At 40.7% G+C, this 20,560-nt stretch overlaps 2 long non-coding RNA genes across 2 annotated transcripts; both read right to left on the bottom strand.

Moving 5' to 3' along the window:
- Positions 1-6,464: 6,464 nt before the first annotated feature.
- On the bottom strand, positions 6,465-8,718 carry LOC140257924 (uncharacterized). Its single transcript, XR_011905141.1, has 3 exons — positions 8,619-8,718; positions 7,803-7,919; positions 6,465-7,030 (listed from the first exon to the last, which is right to left on the bottom strand). It is a non-coding gene; the product is annotated as an uncharacterized lncRNA (long non-coding RNA).
- Positions 8,719-14,004: 5,286 nt separating this feature from the next.
- On the bottom strand, positions 14,005-19,384 carry LOC140257642 (uncharacterized). The gene is made up of 3 exons (XR_011905094.1): positions 19,261-19,384; positions 14,768-14,878; positions 14,005-14,061 (listed from the first exon to the last, which is right to left on the bottom strand). It is a non-coding gene; the product is annotated as an uncharacterized lncRNA (long non-coding RNA).
- Between the last annotated feature and the right edge of the window lie 1,176 nt (positions 19,385-20,560).

Genomic DNA, 20,560 nt, shown 5'->3' with positions numbered 1-20,560 from the left:
TTGCCAGACCTTAATGATTCCATGATTCTGTGATCTCCTGCAGCTCATTGATTGGCCTGAAATAGCTGAAATAATGCACATATTTATGCCTATTTATTTGGTGATAAATTAATGTCACCACAGACCTATCACCTTCACAGCACCCCATCCAGCAGCAGATGCTGAGCAGCAGTGCAGAACAGCATCTCCCTTTTCCTGCCCCACCAGAAGGGAATGTCTGGGATAATGCCTTGCAAATCTTACCATGAAAACATGTCATTATTCCCAGTGTATGATTAGCCTTTCATGCTTCCCTTGTTACAAATATGTAACACATGCTACAGCACAGAATGTGATAATGTATTCTAATGCGATCTTTAATGCTGATATTTAAAAACCTGTTCCTGAATAGCACAATTTAAGTTTCACATGAATGTACAGCTACCATTTTTTCCCCTGTTTTAAAGCATGAAGTCTTTCAGGCAAAAGGTAGGCATTATGTCAATCCGCTTTCACTCCTTTCTTCCCATCAGTTATGTGGAGTTAAACATTTTCTTCATCTTCTAGGGGAAAAATGGATTATTCTAAAACAATGCACACTGCTGTGTATGTGTGTGTGTTGGTGAGTCAAAACGCAAACATTGAGAGAAGACATTCTCATTTGTTTCCAACCCGGTTTTAAGTGATATTTTAGGAAGCAATCATAATAAAGAGAGCTGAAGGAGCTGAAGGAATTATTTCTCAGTTAGACAGCAGCCTGCTGTTATCTCTAATCTAAGAGGCACTGGATAGAGGTCATCGTTTGATCAATGAGGTGAATTTCATTTTATGATGCTGAAAACAGACAGAGAATGGTACAATGAAGTGCTTTCAAAAAGAAAACAGAAGCAGTAAGGGAGTGATGGAAGAACCATAACAAAAATAAACAGGTTTATTGCTATATTAAGCCTGTTTTACAAGGACTCTGTAGTGCAGAAAGAGGATGTCACCCAACTGTAGCCCCCTAGATAGACACGGGATTTATAAACACGTTAACTGCCAAGGACTGTCTTGTGGACAACTGGGGTTAATGCGGTACACTGCTACACTCAAAGATTATCTCTCGTAAAGGATAAGCAATTGAGTTTCCACATTGAAGCAGTAATGCAATGCAACTTTCAGGAGTCCCCACACAGCAGTGCTGGCAGCATTGGCACTTCCTTGCTGTCCGAAGTGCAGTGGGTTATCTCTTGTGGTTCTTTTTGTCCTCTCCAGCTTTTGCAGGTGCTCAGGGTGCAATGCAAACTGGCCAGGTTTTACTTGCAGCGCTGTCTGAAATGGATTGCAAGGCCTGAGTTAATCGTTTCCTATTGAGGTTTTATAGCTCATTCGGAATATTGAGCACAGGCATGTTGTCATGGTAATTGAGCAATTATTTCTTGTATAAATCTAGACCATATCATAGATGAACCTTAAACCAGCATCTGCTCTTCCATTCAAAAGCAGTAAAAGGGACAGCGCGTTCCTCATGCTTTTGATGTCCTGATTACAAGTGGCTGTCCGGGAAGAAGTTAAAAATACTTCCCCACAAAATACTGAATTTCACAACACAATTGATTACATCTATTTGAAATGATCCATCATGGAGCATCATGGAGAAGGATAACTTTTGGCAGAGGAAGTGAGGCAACCAATATTGATAAAAGCAAGTAGATGAACAGGAGGAAAAGATTACTCATATATAGAGAAGAATAAAGGGATTTGATAAATGTATGTACCAGAAAAAATGGACAACCCAACCATGTATCTGTCACAGCATCAGGAACTTGTATGATTCTGAGTGTCTGACTACTACTGGCATCTCAGTTGTAAGAGGAAGTAGGACTGGAGGAATTCCTTGGTTAAGATGGTAAGAGGGAGATTTTTTCCCACTTTTTTTTTCCAGAGAAAAAACCTTATGCTTTATCTAAGCAATCAATGGGAAGTTAAAGAGCATCTGCTGTCAGCACGGATTGATCTGGAATTCCTTCACCTCTTCAGATCCCTGTGCATCAAATATTAGTTTGCATCAAAAGTTGGAACAGTGACTGAAAGATCTTGGGAGTTCACAAAACTACAAGAGCAAATCAAGGAAAATGCCTCCCATTTCTATGGCCTGCAGACTTCAAAACCTGTAATTGTGCTGGAAGTCTTTGATCTCAACATTACTCTTCTGTCGACTTTGAAGTCAAAAGCATAGGGTTATTGCAGTGGGATCCTGATGTGTCAAGTGTTAATTCCCTGTAGCCATTTTCAAGGTTCACCGTATTAGCTACTGACCACTAAGTGCTAAAGGGTGTAACCACATGGAGAGTTTTCTTCCTGCTCAGGGTATCACACATCAGTAGTTTTGGTGCACAGTTTGTTACTAACAGAGAGGTCACTGGAGACCACTGATGCATAGGACCTCAGGAATGTGTTTTCTGGTAGAAATGGGCAATGACATATCTGTAATAATCAACTGTTACAGCTGAACAGGAGTTAAGACGATGTCAAAAACTAACCACAATAGTGCAAATGTTATTTTTGGAATCTAGGAGGGAGCCCAAGGAAGAGGAGGGATGGACAGAGGCTGGCACCTGGGGAGCTGTGCCTGCTGACCCCTGGCATGGGACCTGACTGCTGCAGGTTGGTACCAGCATTTTTTTCATGCAGCAGATGCAACAGAGAAAAATGGAAAGTAATTCATTTATATGGCTTTTAAAATATTTATTTGTGTGCTGTGTTTGAGGAAAATCAGTCTCTGGAGAGTGTGAGGTTTCTCCACCTCAGTCAAATTAGGTTGGAACTAAAAGCCAGGTGGGGTGAAATGGCACTGAGCTCTGATCACCAGAGGGGTGAGACCACAGCAGGACTGAGTCACAAGGTCCTGAGCCAGCAGCTTTTGACTCCACTGGATGCAAACTTTTTAGGTCTTACAGTATTCATTGGTCTTCAGTGGCTTGCCTTAAGTGTTACGTTAAAGTGAGGTTAAATAATGTCAGCACCAAAATGATTTATTCTTTTTACTTCCACCATTATTTTCAGTGTGTGTTGAAAGAGAATACAGCAACGGGCACAGAAATTCTTGCTTTGTTCCTCCACAGATCCCCATCGCTCCACAGCATTGCTCCTAACTTCTGTCGTGCTGTAATGAAGCATCCCTGGGGTTCTGTAATGTTTCCTATTCCCAGAGCAGCTTTCTTATTACAACCTCTTGAGCATCGATTCTTGAGCAGCTTCCTCATCATTAAAAGCTCGTCAAGGGCAAGGTTTGAAAATACAAATACACAATGATAAAGCAGAATCAGCATGTGTTGTGGCACTAAGCAGTTTCTACCTGGTCATCATCAATCTTTCATGGTGTAGCAGGGGTGATGTGTAGGACTCCTCTGGGATGGTACAGCCCCTCACCAGGTGAGTTCATAGGACATCAGCTCCTTGCCCATGGCTGTAGTGACACAGACACAGTTTTTGTTTCAAGTTAAAATGCTTTTTGAAGACCCTCAGTGAGCCTTTAGGTAAACTCACAAATAGCTGTTGAGAAGAGGGTCTCTAAAAATGGACTTTTGACACAGTTAAGCTGAGAAATGTCTTACAGAACACTGTCAGCCTGTTTCTGACAATAATGTCTTTACCTAAGGAGCAAAGTATTTTTGACAATGTTGTTGTAGATGCTAACGAGGCTGAACCTTGTAGTACAAGCATATAGGCGGTAGCGGGGCTTTTTCGGGATGTGACGGTGATAGTAATCCAGGAAGTAATTCAGCCTCTTCCGTCTCAAGCCCTGTGAATCACATTGGCGCGCATTTCAAACGTGCCCTAGGGGGCGTAGACGAAGTAGTAAGGTATATAAGGTGTTGATTACCCCTAATAAACGCCATTTTGCCACGTTTCTTGATGAGTCACGGTGGTCTTTTGGCTCTGGCAGAGGTTTCGCAAGAACCTGGGAAATTGGGGGTTTCCGAGTCACGGCAACACAATGTCAATAAAAAGCAGCTCTGACAGCAGCTTTGAGTATCAGCATAGATGCAGAATGCTGACTATTACTTGTGTTATCAATTGGTAACACCTTCCACAAGCAAGATGTCCCTGTAGAAAGCTGAGAAGCATCGTCATTTCCTGTCAGGTTTGACATGGTTGGGTCTGAATGGGTTTGAGGTTTTTGCTGTTGCTTAAATCTGTGATAACAGAAGTGAGCATCTTCTGAGGGAAGGGTGCTGAAAATTGCACAAATCAGTTCAAATGGAAATGTTTTCATTCATTCTGCTGTTTGTTTTTTTCTGAGTTCTGAGATCTGTAGAAGACAAACCTTAAGTAATGGAGTGATTCAACAAATTTTTGGTACTAAAACAGTGCACGTTCAGCTCATACAGAGACTTATTACAACACTAAATATCTTTCTCTTTTAAAGCTCTGGAGTTCAGAAGCTCTGTGCAGTCACCATGGCCTTCAGATGCCCCAAGGGCACCAGCAGAGAGGAATGAGGGCGGCGAGAGCTCAGGCAGCTGCGAGCACACTGCAATGTCACGCTGGTAGGAAACAATATTTAATTTTCCACACCATGAACAAAAACCCTCTGTATTCTGAACTTAATGTACATCAGTACATATACCTAATGTATTATTTCAGATACATGGTCTGTTGATGCATGCACAGAGAGACTTAAAGAATTTATTTTTTTACCATTTCAGCTTTCCTGGTGTTTGATGATGAGAAAAATGTTGTAAGAGTTCATATCATAGATTGCATGCCATAGATCGCCACTGGTTTATGTATGCCTCTGGTGGCAGAGGACAGCAATTATTGCAGGGAATCATCATCACCAAATAATGGTTACTCTTTCCCTGATCAAATGCTTGCTGGAGCAAGGAGCTGGTTCAAACATGTATCTGACAGAAAGAGATGTCTGGCCAGAGTATTCAATAGGGCTTTTGAGCCTATGGACCTTATTCAGCCTTCATCATGCTGGCTCTGCTCCTTCCCATCCCAGGTTCTCTGTGCCACTGCATCATTCATATTCCCAACAGCTGGCACTGACTGTTTTCAGAATGATCACCACTTTGAGTGGTGGTTTCTCCCACTCGCCATGCAGGGCTGATCACAGCAGGTAGGCTGTAGGTTGCAGTCCTTGAGCTACCTCCTATAGGCACACTGACCACCCAGTGGGACCTGCTGCTATGCATCCTTGTATGAGCACCCCAAGCAAAATGCAGACAGAGATGAGCCCAGATCTCCATTCATCTTGGGTCTCTGAATATTTACGTCTGAGATATAAATCACACTAAACACATCACTCGGTGTAATAGGGCCCTGTAATTAAACAGGAGCTTTATTGAATAAATTACCATGGTGGTAATTATGTGTGTAACACTCTCGCTATATCTCCAGCAATTCCATTGACTTTATTGAAGATAAAGCAATGGCTTTGTCTATTTTCATAATGCTTGAAATGCTAATAGCGAGTAGTCCAAGACTCCTTAAAATTGTTGCTGCTATTAGTGCTACTGCAATATTGACACAACATTATTCTTAATGCTTTCTGCATAAGCACAGTACAGTGACACCCTCTGTTAGCTTTGGAAACACAAATTTGCCTGTGCAAGGAATAGGGCTTGGTATATGCAAGAAACACAGGTAATATAGTAGGAAAATATTGATTTACGCTATGATGTCCCCAAATTGATTTTTCTTGATAGAATGGAGAAACAGGCATTATTTGCTTCCAATCAGAAAGAGCCTGGGTGGAAATGGTTGCAGGATTAGCATATAGCTGAGGATAACTTTATAGTGTTGGCCTTACATTTAGTACATTAATCGATACTTACTAAGTTCACAATTTTTCCTTTCCTTTGGCTTATTTATATAAGCACACAGGTTCAAGTACTCACTTGTTGGATGGTTACATTAAATTCCAGTAGAGCTGTATTTTTATTTACTGCTCTCTCCAACATTATCACACCTCCCCAATCTTTACAGAGCTACATTGATTCCTGCAGTATCATCTCTTAGTTTGTTGAGTGTGCAAGGTGACTGATTGTCCCTCGATACCTCAGGAATCCCTATAAGATACAAGAATGTAGTCTGAAATCAGCTATTACTTCATCACACTACCACCACATCTGGGAAATAATACAAGATGGTTGGGAATTTCTTGACAATTTTTTACCACTGGGGGAAAAAAAAGAGCCCAAAATAATAATAATAAAAAAGCTGATTTGCCAAGATAAAGACTGTGTGCCAAGCAAAATTTGATTTGATGTATCCTATTAGGGAGAAAAAGAAGCCAGTGCAACAGCAGGTTGACACTGTTAACTGAAGACTGAGTTTTTTCTTGTGATGGCAATTTTTCCAAATTTTAATGAATTTAAAGCTTAAAAACAAACAAACAAACAAAGTTGAAACCAATTAATTTGACTGAGCTGATAAAAGTTGGTGGTAGGGAGAAGGTGACTGGAAATGTGAGATTTACACCCTTGCATCCTGAATGCCATTTTTCTTCCATCTGTGCTGGGAACTTTCCCAATGTGCTCCAGGCTCCTCAACCTCTGCTCAGTTGAGAAACTGGGGAAGAAAATCTGCATCTCCATCTAGAAGCCATTAACAGTCACTTCTCTTCCTTCTTCTTCAGTCTTCTGGTTGATGTTCAGTTGAGCTCCCAGGGCACGAGCAAGCCCAAGTGACCCCAAAGGCTCACTCCTCCATTCTTCACTTCTGGCTGGCATCTTGTGTGATTCCAGTCACACATCTGGATGCCATGATATCATCTAGGAATTCAGTTAACTCTGTAATATAATAATGAGTAAGTCTGTTCTGTCTCATTTAATTATTGAACTTACATGTTTATTGACCTACCAACCTCCTTCCTGGAGGCCGGAGGACTCTCTGGACCCAGGCACAGCTCACAACAGTCCTTCTTTGGTCCTGCTTTGATCTGCAGAGCATCTCCTCTTTGACTCATTCCTCTGAGCTTCACATTTTTGCAATTAACTGATATTAATGCATGTCTAACGATGGCTTTCTTTGAGATTGACATTCCTGTAATATCAGGTTCCTGTCGCATTAGTTTGAAAAACACAGAGAAAACACTTGAATTACTTTAAGTAAAACCTGAAACTATCCAATTAATAACATTAAAAAAATTTATTTGCACTTACACTCAGTAGGGTGCAGGAAGGATAGCAGAGTGTTTTACTGTGCTTTGAAAAGCCTAGCAAATGACTTCCCCAAGTAAAAGCAGCTTTCTACAGAAATTCACAGTATTTCTCTGTTCAGCGGTGCACGAAAATACACGTGCTTTGTTTGAATATAGAAATGAAGAAATAATTTATCAAGCAAACTTCAAGAATTTCTATTGCTTTGGGAACGTTCTTCTTTTTTTGACATAGCTTTACAGATCTGCTGTCTGATGGGGAGATCTAAGATGGGCGAGGAAATACTTTCCTTCATTTTATGATAAAGGGAAGAAAGAAAATCTAAGCACTAAGATGCCAACGTGTGTTTTATCTACTTCAGTTCTGCCTGAGAGAACAAGATTCAAGAGAACAGCTTCACCTTTGCTGAAGTTATTGCCTCACCTCCTCCACCCCTTCTCACAAGTTTCCCTCTGTTTTTCCTTCATTCCTTTGTAATTTACCTTTCAGAGGAGAGTGAAGCATCTGCTCTCTGAGGTGACAGTGCATTACACAGAAATCAATGCCATCAAGCACCAGAGAGCCCTAGGTCTGACGGACCAAGGGGAATAGTTTTCAGGGTGACGTTCTGTAAGTGCAGCGAGATATTTATGTGCCTTTGTAACTTACACAGTGCCTTGTATCTAAACACACCTTAAAAATCTGCTGCCAATAGAAAACACCAACAGATCTTGGCATGGGAGGCATCAACAGGCAGAGGGGGTTCAGAAGCAGAAGCCACTTCTCCAAACTTGTCTCTTCTCCTTCATTCTGGATAAGCACATCCAAATTAGACACACTAAGCTAATGGCAGAGATGCTCCAACAGATGTACCCTCGCTTTGTGTAGCAGAGATTGCTCAGAAGTTACATTTGGTACACGCACCTGCTATGACAACATTATTGTGACACGTATGTCAGCATTTCATTGTGATCCTGTCATCAAATTTCTCAGTAGAGCCACAATGTTAATAATAGATGAAGTAACTGAGCTATTGTTTTTCCTTGACTGTACTTTCCTATACAGATTACTGCTGTACTCTGCAGGAAAACCGCCTGAGATGTTTGTGACTATAATTGCTCTGAAGATTATGTTTTTAGCAGGGTGATTGCATTTAGGTTAGGCTGAGCAGCACACTGTATATGTTGTAGGAACAAATGGACGAGTAGAAAGAGATTTATATATATAAAGTATATATATATCCTTGCAGTTTGAGGAAAAGATATGATTATGTATTTTCTTTAGCAAAATATAAGAATCAATAATTCTTCAAGGCATGGATTAGCAGCCGAGGGCAAGAGCTTCCACCTAGAAGAAATCAAATGTAAAGTGTTGGGAATTATTTCACTTACAACACCACAGTCAGATTATATCCTTGACCCAGTAAATGGAAAGGTCATAGTCAGAAAAAAACCAAAGTATCTGCTTTAAACAGCAAATATAAAGGGTGTTTAGCTCAGAAAAACTTACCAAAAATGAAAGCAATCTGTGAGTAGGCATTAAGCATCACTGCCTCCTGGCTTTCTGTGCCTGGACACGGGCCCTTCAGGGAAGCGCAGTTGGGTCTGCAGCCTGCAGGGCACCTCTTATCTCTCTTTCTGTTCCTGTTTTTAATCAGAGATTGAATGTAGTGAACCCAGGTGGCACTCACCTGCTCGACATTAACACAGCAGGACTGCAGCAGGAGTCCCAGGGAGCTCCCAGGTGCTACAAAGCTCCTATCACTGAATTACTTCAGATTGATAAAACAGAAAATCGTTTTCCATTTTAAATATCTAAGTAAGTTAAGCAATCTGATAACACGAGCAGCAAGGACTGGTAAGTAAGACTCACCCACTATTTTGAACAGGAGAGTGACAAACAGTGGTAATACCTCAAAGGAAGGTCAGCAATCCAAACAAATTACTTTGGAGCCTTCAGCTCAGGCATTCGCTCTCCAAAGCAGGAATATATGGTGGGGACAGAATTTAAGGATATGAAGTCATTTAGCCTCGGAGTCTGACTTCATGATAGAGAGGGGCACTGAATTCCACAGCTTGATTGCAAACCATAAATAGAGCATGTGTGCCGCGCTGAATACATGGCCTAAGTTCATTGATGTTGTGAATGCATCTGGAATAGGAGATATGACAGCAATGGCTACGTAACACATTTGTAATCTTTTAAAATTGTTTAGAGCACTAATTTTGGAGCTGAAAATTAATTTTTCCAAAACGTTTCCTTCAGAATCGGTGTCTCGTGAAAATGTTTGGCTGTTCTGAATCTTCTTTTTGCTTCTTTTTGCTGAAATGAAGTTGTCTTTGCAATGGTGATTTTCCTCTCACTCTCCTTTTCACATTTCCACATCTGGATTTGTGTTCCTTGTACCTTCAAAAGTCTTTCAAGGCTCTCCATTGCATTGGGGATAGAATGGTTTTGCTATTCCTGTTTTCCAGATCCATGAAACTTCATTCTGTGCAGTGGGGACCAATGTAGCAGCTGGGCACCCACATGATGTGATTTGCTGTATTCATCGTTTCTCCACTAATATCTTCTCTGTGCTTTTAAATACCAGTACAACAAATGCCAGCACTCAACCGGTGAGAAAACTGATAGCATTTGGGGATCACTGAATGGAGGACTGGGCACTGAGAGCTTCATACTGCCCAGCAGTGAGGAGCAGATGTATGTAAGTGATGAAAATTAAAGCACTAACCACATCAATTGTCCAACAGAGAGGCCACAGTGTGCTTCATTTGGTATTACAGGAATAAGGGCTGGGAGACAGAGCAGTGCCCTCACTCTAACTCTGTGCCTACCAATCTGCATACGGCAAAGCAGCACATGGTCTGTGTCCCAGAAGATTCAATATATGAACCCGTGGAAAAGCCTGTTATTTTAACTTTCATTTTTCATGGGGAAAAGACATGGATTAGGACCAAAGTTTAGTTAATTCCAAGTTTGGCTGCTTGAGCGTAGCTGCAGGGATATGAACACTGGTGCCAATTGAAGGGCTGTGGTTTTCTGTTCTTTGTTCATGTCTTTGTCTCCTTGGTTGAACTTTATGTCCCAGCTGTGTCCCTGAGGACACCTGAGGGCAGCGGATTTTCTGTTCCAGAATGAAGACTGCTCCTTTCAGGAAAGAGGAAAGAATAGCGAAGCAACAAAGAAACAAATCCGGAGCCAGTCCACTTTCCATAGCTTTAATGGTTTTGCACTTCCAGAAGAAAAGAAAAATGAAGTCTTGTAAAGGATACTTCTCAGATGTATCCGCTGAAGAAATTCATTGCAGAGGAGGTGGAATTATAAAGCAGGACTCACAGACAAAACCTGCTGCAGCCTGACTGTCCCCACTGTACACACTGCAGATTTCAGAGAAGGATGAGCCTGGTGGAGGAACATCCTCTGTAGGAACAGCCCCAGCTGGTCAGGTAAGGGAGCCTGAAGATACAAACAGCAGGTGAGATGGAGCCAAAAACTACCAAAATCCAAGCTCTGCCTCTGTAAGGATGAATAGAGCCTACAGTTGTGTTAGCAAAGTAGTGAACATTGCACTGACAATGGAAATCACTTCACCTTTTGTGTTGCTCCTTAATATTATTCCATAGGCATTGAGAACAGGGCAAGTAAATGGGAGAAGGCCCTAAGAGCTCTCTGAGTGCATCGACAGTGTGGCAGCCTTCAGAAATCTGACGGTTCCCAAGGCGCTCTTTAATAAAACCTGGCATGGATCAGTAGAGCAATCCACCCATCTTTGCTCGGCGCTATGGATGACATCAACAAGGTTTGAGTCGTTCTTGTCACAGTGAGGACAGTCTTTTTGATGCCTGTATGGCTCTAAAGGCTCACTGGCAATTCGTGGCACGGAGGCACTGAGATCTATTTTCTATCTATTTGAATACTCAGTAGATTTTTAACGATATTCTTAAATCAGTTATGAATTTAGTTACCTATTCCTGAATGGTTACAGCTCCCAGATACCATGCTGGGAGCCTCACATCCTTCTGCATGCTGTGGGGCAGCTGGGGGTGGTGGGACCCACACATCCTGACTGCAGCACTGTTCAAACGTGGCCACCTCCTCTCTTCTGCTTATTAAACAGCATTCATTGTGGCACAGCTGGTGCAGCATGTGGTGAAGCTGGTATTTGTGCAAGCATACCAACATTTATACCCAAACTATTTCTCCAAAGACATTGCCGTTAGCATTTGCCTATTGCTAAACTTAATACACAGGCAGGCACTGCTATTTTTAGAGCAATTTTTGCCATGGATTCTGGACACACTGGGAACATTCTTCTTTTATAATGTTTTAAATATCTACAGATATTAAAAGAAATATGCAACTAAGAGCACGCACTCAGCAACAGCCACTTCTGATATTGCTTTGTTATTATCTTAATGATATAGTTTCTCTGCAGACAAAAGACAATGACTTTAGCGTGAACTTTGTGCACGTGAATATTATTGGCAGAAGCTATTTGTTTCACCTTCAGCAAGAAAGGGAGCAAAATATGAAGGAAATATCATGGCATTTATAGGTTAACAGAATTAGGATTTTGCTTTTTTGGTTGCTTTTTTTTTTTTTCTTTTCTTCTGTTGCTTGAGTCAGTGGCATTTGGGGCTCAACATATGCTGGTTTAGCTTTGTGAAAGGCTATGGAGTGCCTGTGTTGATTTTGGGAGGGGTACAAAGAGCTTGGCAGGGTTGCTGCAGTGGGAATTATGTCATATTTTGTATTCAGGCAACCTACAGTGGCACTCCCAACATTACTGTTTGCAGGCACACCCCGTGGTTTCCTGCTCTGCTGTTCTGATGCAGGCAACGCAGGGCTGGAAGGGGGCATTTTGCACAACTTGTTTATGCCATGGAACAACCCTACAGGAATACCTACATCAGTGAAGCCTCACGAAGACAAACTGACACAGCCGGGCTGTACGTGTGCGGCAGAGGCCAACCACAGTTCAAGGAGAGGCTGGGTTCTAAAAGCCATGGTATCTTCAGGTCTAAAGGATCAAGATTTAGCAAGATTTGATGGACTCCAGCCCCAACAAGGTGCTTATGAGACTACAGAATAGGGCCTAAATTAGTAATCAGGCACAATGAGGAATAAAGTCCCTGGAGAGAGAAGAGGAAATTTAACACTAGAAAAGGATGAAGAACAGAAGAGAAAATGAGAAAAGGTGACGCAATCTAAGATCAAACAAGATCTACGTGTTTGTCTTACTGCTGGTACTTCCCTTATTTCACAGGCTTTGCTGATCTCATGTACTCCTCCACCACAAAAAGCTGCTCACACTTACAGTGATGTTTCTAGAAGGTGAGTATATGTATGTCAGGAGAAAAAATAACACTTGCGTTGAAGGATGATTTAAGATTATTCTTCCACACTTCTGTATAAGATTGGATCTATTGTAACCTTCCTAAACCTTTGTTACCTTTGTAATTTAAACTGACAGGTTAAATGCTAATGCAATTGATAGGGGTGAACAACTGGTCAAGGAACAACCTGATCTGACTGTATAATGCATTGGAGAATTGCAAAAATATGCAGGTCAGATGTAATTTTGACAGAAAATGGCTCGCTGCAAGGGTTTATGTTTCCCTGGATAGCCTTAAAAAGAGTTGGACTCTAGTAAGTACCACATTGCTTGAAAAAAATACAAAGTTAAACTTAATGGAAAAAATCCAAGTTCTCAATATCCTCAGATTTCATTATCAGTTTTTATTGGAGCCAGGGTAATAAGATTATAGAATTAAAAGAAAAGTTATACCCATTTTCTTCAGCCCAGCACTTCTAATGTGCAAAAAGAAAGCGGCTCTCATTTCTCACCATAAATACACACTGAAAACTACCTGTAAAAAGAAGTGGTCTCTGACCAAGTACAGCCTGATTTGGTCCTTATTGAAGCAGAAATTCTGTTACTTGAACAGGCACTGGGTCACAGCAATTACTGGTAACAGTAGATAAAAAGACATTGTTTCATGCACTAATCCTTAGTTAATGGTTTTACACTTGGCACAGTGTAAATGGTTGGTGAATGAGAGCAGGGGGTGAATCTGGGTGTACCTGTATTAATCTGGTGCCCCAAGCAGCTGCCTGCAGAAGCAGCCTCTCTTTTCAGGTGTAACACAGAGCTGGGTGGAAAAGAAACACCTGGCAGGACAGAGGGCAGTTCTGAGAGACCTCCTGACCTGCAGGTTTCTACCACCAGGCTGGGGAAGTAGCTGCTCTTCTTGGAAACTTCCCATCAAGAAGAGAGTGGGCACATCCACAATTTGTCATCACTGACATTACAGTGATGTATCTTTGGTAGGAGAATGTGCAAAAGAGCATTCATTTGATTTGTTTATAAACTCTGAAATGCCAGAAATTGCTCAGCTTGTGCCAGCACTCCCCAGCTGGAAGAGGTGGGAAGGAGACCCTCTGACAATCCACAAGTTGGCAATAAACAGAGCAGCACAGAGAAAGGAAGAATGGACATACAAGCTCTCCCTCCAAAAAACACAACGCTTATTTTTAATGTTTTACTCTATTTTTTTTAACTATGTTTTCTCTTTTCAGAGGAAACTTCAGGGTTGAGTTTCTCCTTTAGACTGTGCAAGTACTCCTTGTATTCTATTCTTCAACTGTATAAGTAAAGTGCTTATAAAAGAAAACAGAAATGTAAATTGCCTTGGTGCTTCCAAATACCTTAAAAATAATAATTCAGGGACTCCTGTATGAGTGGAGCCGTCCCTCACTGCTTTAACCTGTGGAGTAGGTTAGCATAACATGGAATCAATTATTGTACTAGACATATAAAACTGTCAGGTTTAATACTTAACTGCAGTATTTGCCTTGAATGTTTGATTTCCAATCCCACATGTGAAGCTCCAGAAAGGCAGAGACATCAGACAGATTTTTGGTGGAAGAAAGGACTTCTTTGAGTACCCTGAGTTACAAAGGGAAATCTGGATGAGTGATACACCACTGGAACAAGAGTCCTTTTTTAATCAAACATTTCCCAGTCCCTTGAAGTAAAGTAACACAGAACACAAACTGCAGAACAAATAATTAAGTTTCTATTCTGAATTGTCATAGTTGAGACACCATCTCAGTTCTTTCTCAGCTTGTCTGGAACCAGCTCTGCTTTAGCTGGAACATTCTTCCCATTCTTTTCCTTTTTTCTTCATTTTATTTCTGCACACAGACAGAGAGAATCAGAAACACAAAAGAACTGTTTTGACTTTCACGGCTCTTCTAATGCTTACAACTAAGCTTTTTTGTACTATTTATTTAATGCAATGGAAATAATTGTTATTACAATCTTTCCTCTGTCATGTGCTTTATTCCATGACCTTGTTATGGCCAAGGTTGCAATCTGACAGTGCACATAGCATCGGTAGCAGTGACTACTGGCAGTGAGTCCTTGGTTTGGGACTCTAAAACTGATGGATTAAACTGCATTAAGGACAGTGAAGTGCTAATACTGCAGTTATGGACTCTGTAATACTTCAAAATATCTCACAGGTAGAACCAAAACAATCCATTGGGCCACTCAAATCATGCAGGGTCTGGTTGGAAGAACCTGGTCACTTGACAGCTTTGGTGTATTGCTGTAAGTCCAGAAGCACTTGCTACCTGTAGTCCATAATTACCTGGTAACAAAGAATGATAACAGCATGGAGTAGGAGAGATTTATCTTGGCATACTTCAATCTAGAAGTGACAATCCTGGATTGATTCATTCTCTGAAGAATAAACCTCCTCCTAAGGAAAAAAAAAAAAATAGACAAAAAAAAGTTTAAAGAAAGCAGGATTTATCCTCAAGATCACCACTCATTTTCTTTTAGAAATTACATTCTAGGCAATAAGTGATCACAGACCTGTGAATTGGATTTTAACTTTCAGGTGACATATTAGGGCTATAACAAAATTTGAGGACTATTATCATAGCAAAATAACTGTAATGCTTCAAGGCTGTAATAACCTTCTCCTTTTTATCATCCACACTACCATCAGGCCAAGAAACAGTGAATTTCTTTAACGTTATTCTGCCATAACCTTTAACAATATGCTTCATTTCAAACATCTGAAAAACTACTTTATATGGCACAACAGAATAATACATTTGCCACTCACTGCACACCATAGTTGGCTAAACCCAGATGAGTACAAATGCTTAAATCTGCTGTGCGTATCGTAGATATACGTCTGTTCCTTCTACTGTGCTATGGAATGACCTTTATGTGACAAGTAAGTTGAAGGAACATTAGAAAACATAAGGTTTGTACTTAAAGTCAACGAAGGCTCTTTTAGTTATATCACCATTATAAAACTGTACTGCTTACCTGGTTTTGGGAGGGCTGTACTTGGCCAGCTCACACGTACTTTATGTGGAACCTACAGCATAAATACTCTGTGGGTTCATTATAAAAATATGTTTGTGATATACCTTTCCAGTGTCCTTTGTGTTCTTTCATGAAGTGTTTATTCCTGTTATATCAAGTAGGTGCTAATGCATGATACCAACGCAATACATTGAGCATCTTGATAAATAATCATGTGTATGCTCCAGTGGTTTTGTGCATAAATGCTCCTATATATAAGTTACTACAGCCCAGGGCCCTGAATGGATCAAATTTGTAAACACATCACTATATTTCTTACCTCTGTTGAAGTGTATTATGATAGCAGTGCTGGCATTTATCTAGACTGTTGATATAAGGGTTTCTAGCCACACGAGCAATGCATATTGCATTATGAAATTCTGTAATAAACTGCTTGAAATATTACCAGAGACAGAGCATGCTGGAAAACATTGAGTGAGCCCTGCGGTGGAATGGTTCCTACTGAGTACATGCTGCTTTGGATCAGGCCTTGGAGGATATTACCTATAAAATAACACGTTTGAAGAACTTAATTGTGATTTCCTCAATGTCACAGTATCACTCTGAAAACCAGATGCTTTTGTTCAATGAAGTCTCAGCAGTGCAGTACAGCTTTTTGTTAAAGTTTAACTGCTTCAAACAATTGGAAATTTCATTTCTATGAAGACGGGCATGGCCTTGAGTTGTACTAAAGGACTTCACGTCACTGTGAGCATGTAAACGCAGTGGCAAGGCTTTGGTTCTTCAGTTTGGTGAGACTGCATTTATGCTTCTGTAGGAAACTTGCCCAAGAGATCTTTGCTTCCAAAATCTGAGCATCAGCCTCCACTACAGGGTGCCAGGAAGAAGACCTGCGGTGCTCAGCCTCAATGAAAAATAATAGAGCTCCAAAGCTATTACACTGATGTTCCTCATCTCCTCTGCTACAGCACACAGCTGGTGGTGACACAGGAATGAGATCCCAGCAAATCAAGATTTACTGGAATTTTTTCAACTGTGCATAGGAAAAGGGATTCAGATCTAAAGGATACGGGCATAGCACAAGGCGCAGCTATTCTCCGACTGGGCATGTAAAAAGTTATTGGACTTCAGTCTAATTTTTCTGTGATTTCTTCAGTGACCTTTTACAAGCTACACAGAGTCTGCCCAAGGAAATCACAAAATGATTTCTATTGGCTTCAGTGAGTGAGAGATTAAGGTTCTAATTTCTCTTTGAATCAGTGTTCTCATTAGTAAATTACCAGCCTCAAAAGCTTAATGTTTCCAACGTTCTTCAGTATCCTTGAAGGGAAATTGATACTGGAATGTTAACTGTCCTCATTGCCAACAGCCATATAGCATACAAATCTAGATTAATACGAGCATTTCACTAGTGATGACAGCACTGTAAAATCCATACCCGTGTTCCCACTACCCTAGAAGAACCAGACAAGAGTCAAAGAGATTAAATGTAATAGCTAAAGAGAAAGCTGATTTCACAGCAGGTGCCTTGTATTTCCTGCAGGTTTTACTGCAGTTTAAGACAGATTTTCATTTGCTGTCATCAGAGCCTCTACTAAACTACGAGTTTCATTCACAGAGTTAATCAGCAAGTTCACTTTGCCTGGATTTGAAATTTCTGGAGCTGAACATTCACTTCGTAACAGTACTTAAGGGCTTATAATGTCCAAACAGCATTATGAACTCCAAGCTCAAGGAACAGTAAAAGTTGTTCATGCTATCAGTGGTTATCTCCTGTCTAAACACTTGAAAGGAAAAGGTGAAAATTTCAGAGCACCCTTCAGTGGAGAAGAAACTAAAAGACTTACAGGGAATTTTCTGGTGAGCTCAGTATTTCAAAGAAGGACAATCTGGAACATTTTTTCCAGCACAAGATCATTCAATCTGAGTGATACAGTGGGTTTATTTTGTTATCTTGGATATTAATTAACAATTAGCAGATTGTGGAAACTATATGCCTATTGTTTTTAGCCTTACTTATAAGATAATAATGGCACTGAACCCACTTAGATGTTCTAAAAGCAGTTTTTGTTATTCTGTTTTTTTTTTTTGTCATATGATGTTTGCATCACAACAAAGGTTTTATATGGTTTAAATGTTATGTGCTAGACTCACTAGAGTGTTCCGAACTCTGTAGCTGTGATTTTGGATTGAATGCTTAAAAGAATGCCCTCAAAACCTCAACTCAGATGCCACCAAACCCTGGAGTTAGTGGCTGTTTTGTTGGCTGAGCAGATGAGCCTGCATCCCAGCTGATGATGATTCCCAACTGTCATTCCTGAAGGACACTGTGATGGATGTTATGGTCTGGACCTCATGCAAAAAACAGTCCCTTGTGTCCTTCCCACCCAGAAGGCAACTGCATTGCTGAGCTGGGAAGAAGCAGACTGAGGCTGAACCCATGATCTGGTTAGGGAAGGGCTGGGTTCCTGCCTCTGAATGTGCTCCCTGGACTTGGCCATCAGTTGTGCAGCATTAAGGACCACTCAGAATTTCTTCTGAAGCTGTTCAGCTTGTATAAATTCAACTGCCACGATGTCTCCACAAACTCATTGGAACAGGGCTTAGAAAGCAGCTGCTTTCCTTTCCCAGTGTCTGTGCTTTAACCTGTAGTCACTATAACCACACTTACCACAGAGCACTAAATCATTCCTTGCACTTGTACTCTTCGAAAACACGAACTCAATATAGCTACTGTGATATCCACTGCTTGGAATAAATACCTGTCTCCCTCATCCTACACTATGCTTCAAAACAACCTCATTTTGCCATCACCAATTAAAAGCCCATCCTTGCTCTATCTCACATATGGTCATTCATACCCACCCTTTCAAACTATCTACACAATTCCAATACACTCTTCTTAGCCCTCTATGCATACAATTAACCCAGTCTTTGACTTGCGAGTTATCCAAAATCCCCCAGTGGTAGATTCAATTGTATATTGGGTGAATGGGTGACTGGTGCAATGCATAAATTTTGTAACAAATGACTTCATCCCTTTATTAGTGATAATTAGAATGGTAATTCTTAGACCGTGACAGATGGTGCAGATATTTTGGAAGACTTCAGTGTCAAGAATCTAGGCAGCAGATAAACAATATTTAAAAATATTAGTGATATCTAAATTGAAAATTTAAATTGCGTAGAAGTCAGAACAGGCTTCAAAACCTAAGGGGCAAAATTTGAGCATGTGAAGTAGACATAAATATAAAAGCCCTTGAAGATTAACAGCCCGGTCTGGTATGGTCATGCTGCTGTCATTACTGGGGATTAGAGGCATCCACCTGTCTATATGACTATTTTATTTTCCCTTGGTCAAAACACACCTTGGGGCACAATTTCGAGCTGACAATGCTGTTCTCAAGAGAAACAAGCGGATGCTTCAGCAGATCTTTTACACTGGCATGACATACAATATAAATCACAACCCTTCTTTCTTCCTACTATTACGTAGAACCATCAGTGATGGCATATTATTACTTTCAAGAACCATTCATGTACTGCCTGCACCATCTGAGCGTCCCAGCTGGAACTGCACAGGTTAAGGCCTCAAATCAATCCTTCCTGCTAACAGCCTGGGGAGCAGGCAAGGAAGTTTCTCACAGAAGGAGAATTCTGACTATGTAAAAGTATAAAAAGGGTACAGACCTGACAAGTTTCATTTATTCCATTCCTCGCGTTTCTGATTTTGTCTGTTCTGCACCTCAGGCAATTATTTTAGCACTAAATGCAATGGCACACATGCACATACACACATACCGTGTACAAAAAGTTTCTTCATAAATATCTCAGCCAAGCGAGCCCATCAATAGTTCTCTGCAAGAGGGGGTGAAGGTGTGTATCCACTGGCATTTCTTGGCAATGAGTCCTTATAGCTTCATCCCTGTGAGAATAGAATGTGCCTTTTCAGTAGATTAAAAAAGAAACCTCCATCTTCGCTGCAGAGTATCACTTGACACGCTTGTTGATTTACTCAACTTATTTTTCATTCCATAATTCTTCCAGGCTGTGTTCAAATGATCTCACCCTGCATTTGTTTGATGAAGGTTACCAATCTGGAAAATCCATCTCCTTCCACCTTCATTATTATGACTGATATTTCTGCTGCTCTGTTTACTTGCCTTTAATTTACTCCAAGGCTAACATTTGTTTTTGGTCTCATCCACAAGGGATTCAGCAATACCCTTCACACCTCCCCATCCCCACGTAGGCAGTGAGAACCTCCGCAAGACAAGGAATCCTTGCCTTTGCAATAGTGTAACTTCTCATCTAGTGGCATCAAGAACTGTGGAAATACTGCATGGTGTAGTCAGGGCAACTCTAAATGACCATCAGCGGTCACTGATTTCAGCCACAGCCTGAGAAGTTGAGCAGGAGAACAACTTAGTGAGAAGTGACTATGAGCAACTGCTCAGCTTTAGTGCTTGTTACCCCAACAACAGTTCTGGATTAATTTCTAGTCCCATGGGCCAGCAGGAAATGTGGGCAGAGCAAAATCATTCCTCAGTATTTTAAAAGCCATCTATTATAAAAGTGTTTTATGTTGAATTAAAGCTCATCCAAACTATCCAACCTGGCCATATTTCTTCACCATTAGCATTGCGTGTGTCATCTGTTGTTTCACCACCTGTTAATCTGTCTGTGCTCTGGCTGTAGATTTGATTTATAAAGATACCTATACCTTACTTGTTTGCTACATGCAACCAATGCAATTCTGGCCGCTGTCTGTCATCTCATGGAACACCCACCTATTAGTTTCAATTCTGAAAGACAGGAAATAAGAAAAATAAATAATTCCCACAACTGTCATTCACACATTTCTACCCTTTTATCGTGACACAACAGGACACTGTTCACGTACATATTTTGATTTACAATTCTTCACCGCCCCAATTCATTGCTATCAAAAATGAATTTTTAACCATGTGTATATAAACCTGATGATTTGTATTCATAATCAGCTAAGGTTATAAGGAATCTCCTGCTGTGGTTAGCCAAGGTAAAGCAGACTAAAGCAAAATTGCTTTACTCACAACCTGTAATAATTTCACAAACGTTA

Source organism: Excalfactoria chinensis, chromosome 12 (genome assembly GCF_039878825.1).
Source record: "Excalfactoria chinensis isolate bCotChi1 chromosome 12, bCotChi1.hap2, whole genome shotgun sequence".
Taxonomy (NCBI): Eukaryota; Metazoa; Chordata; class Aves; order Galliformes; family Phasianidae; genus Excalfactoria; species Excalfactoria chinensis.
This window is presented reverse-complemented; position numbering and strand designations above follow the sequence as displayed.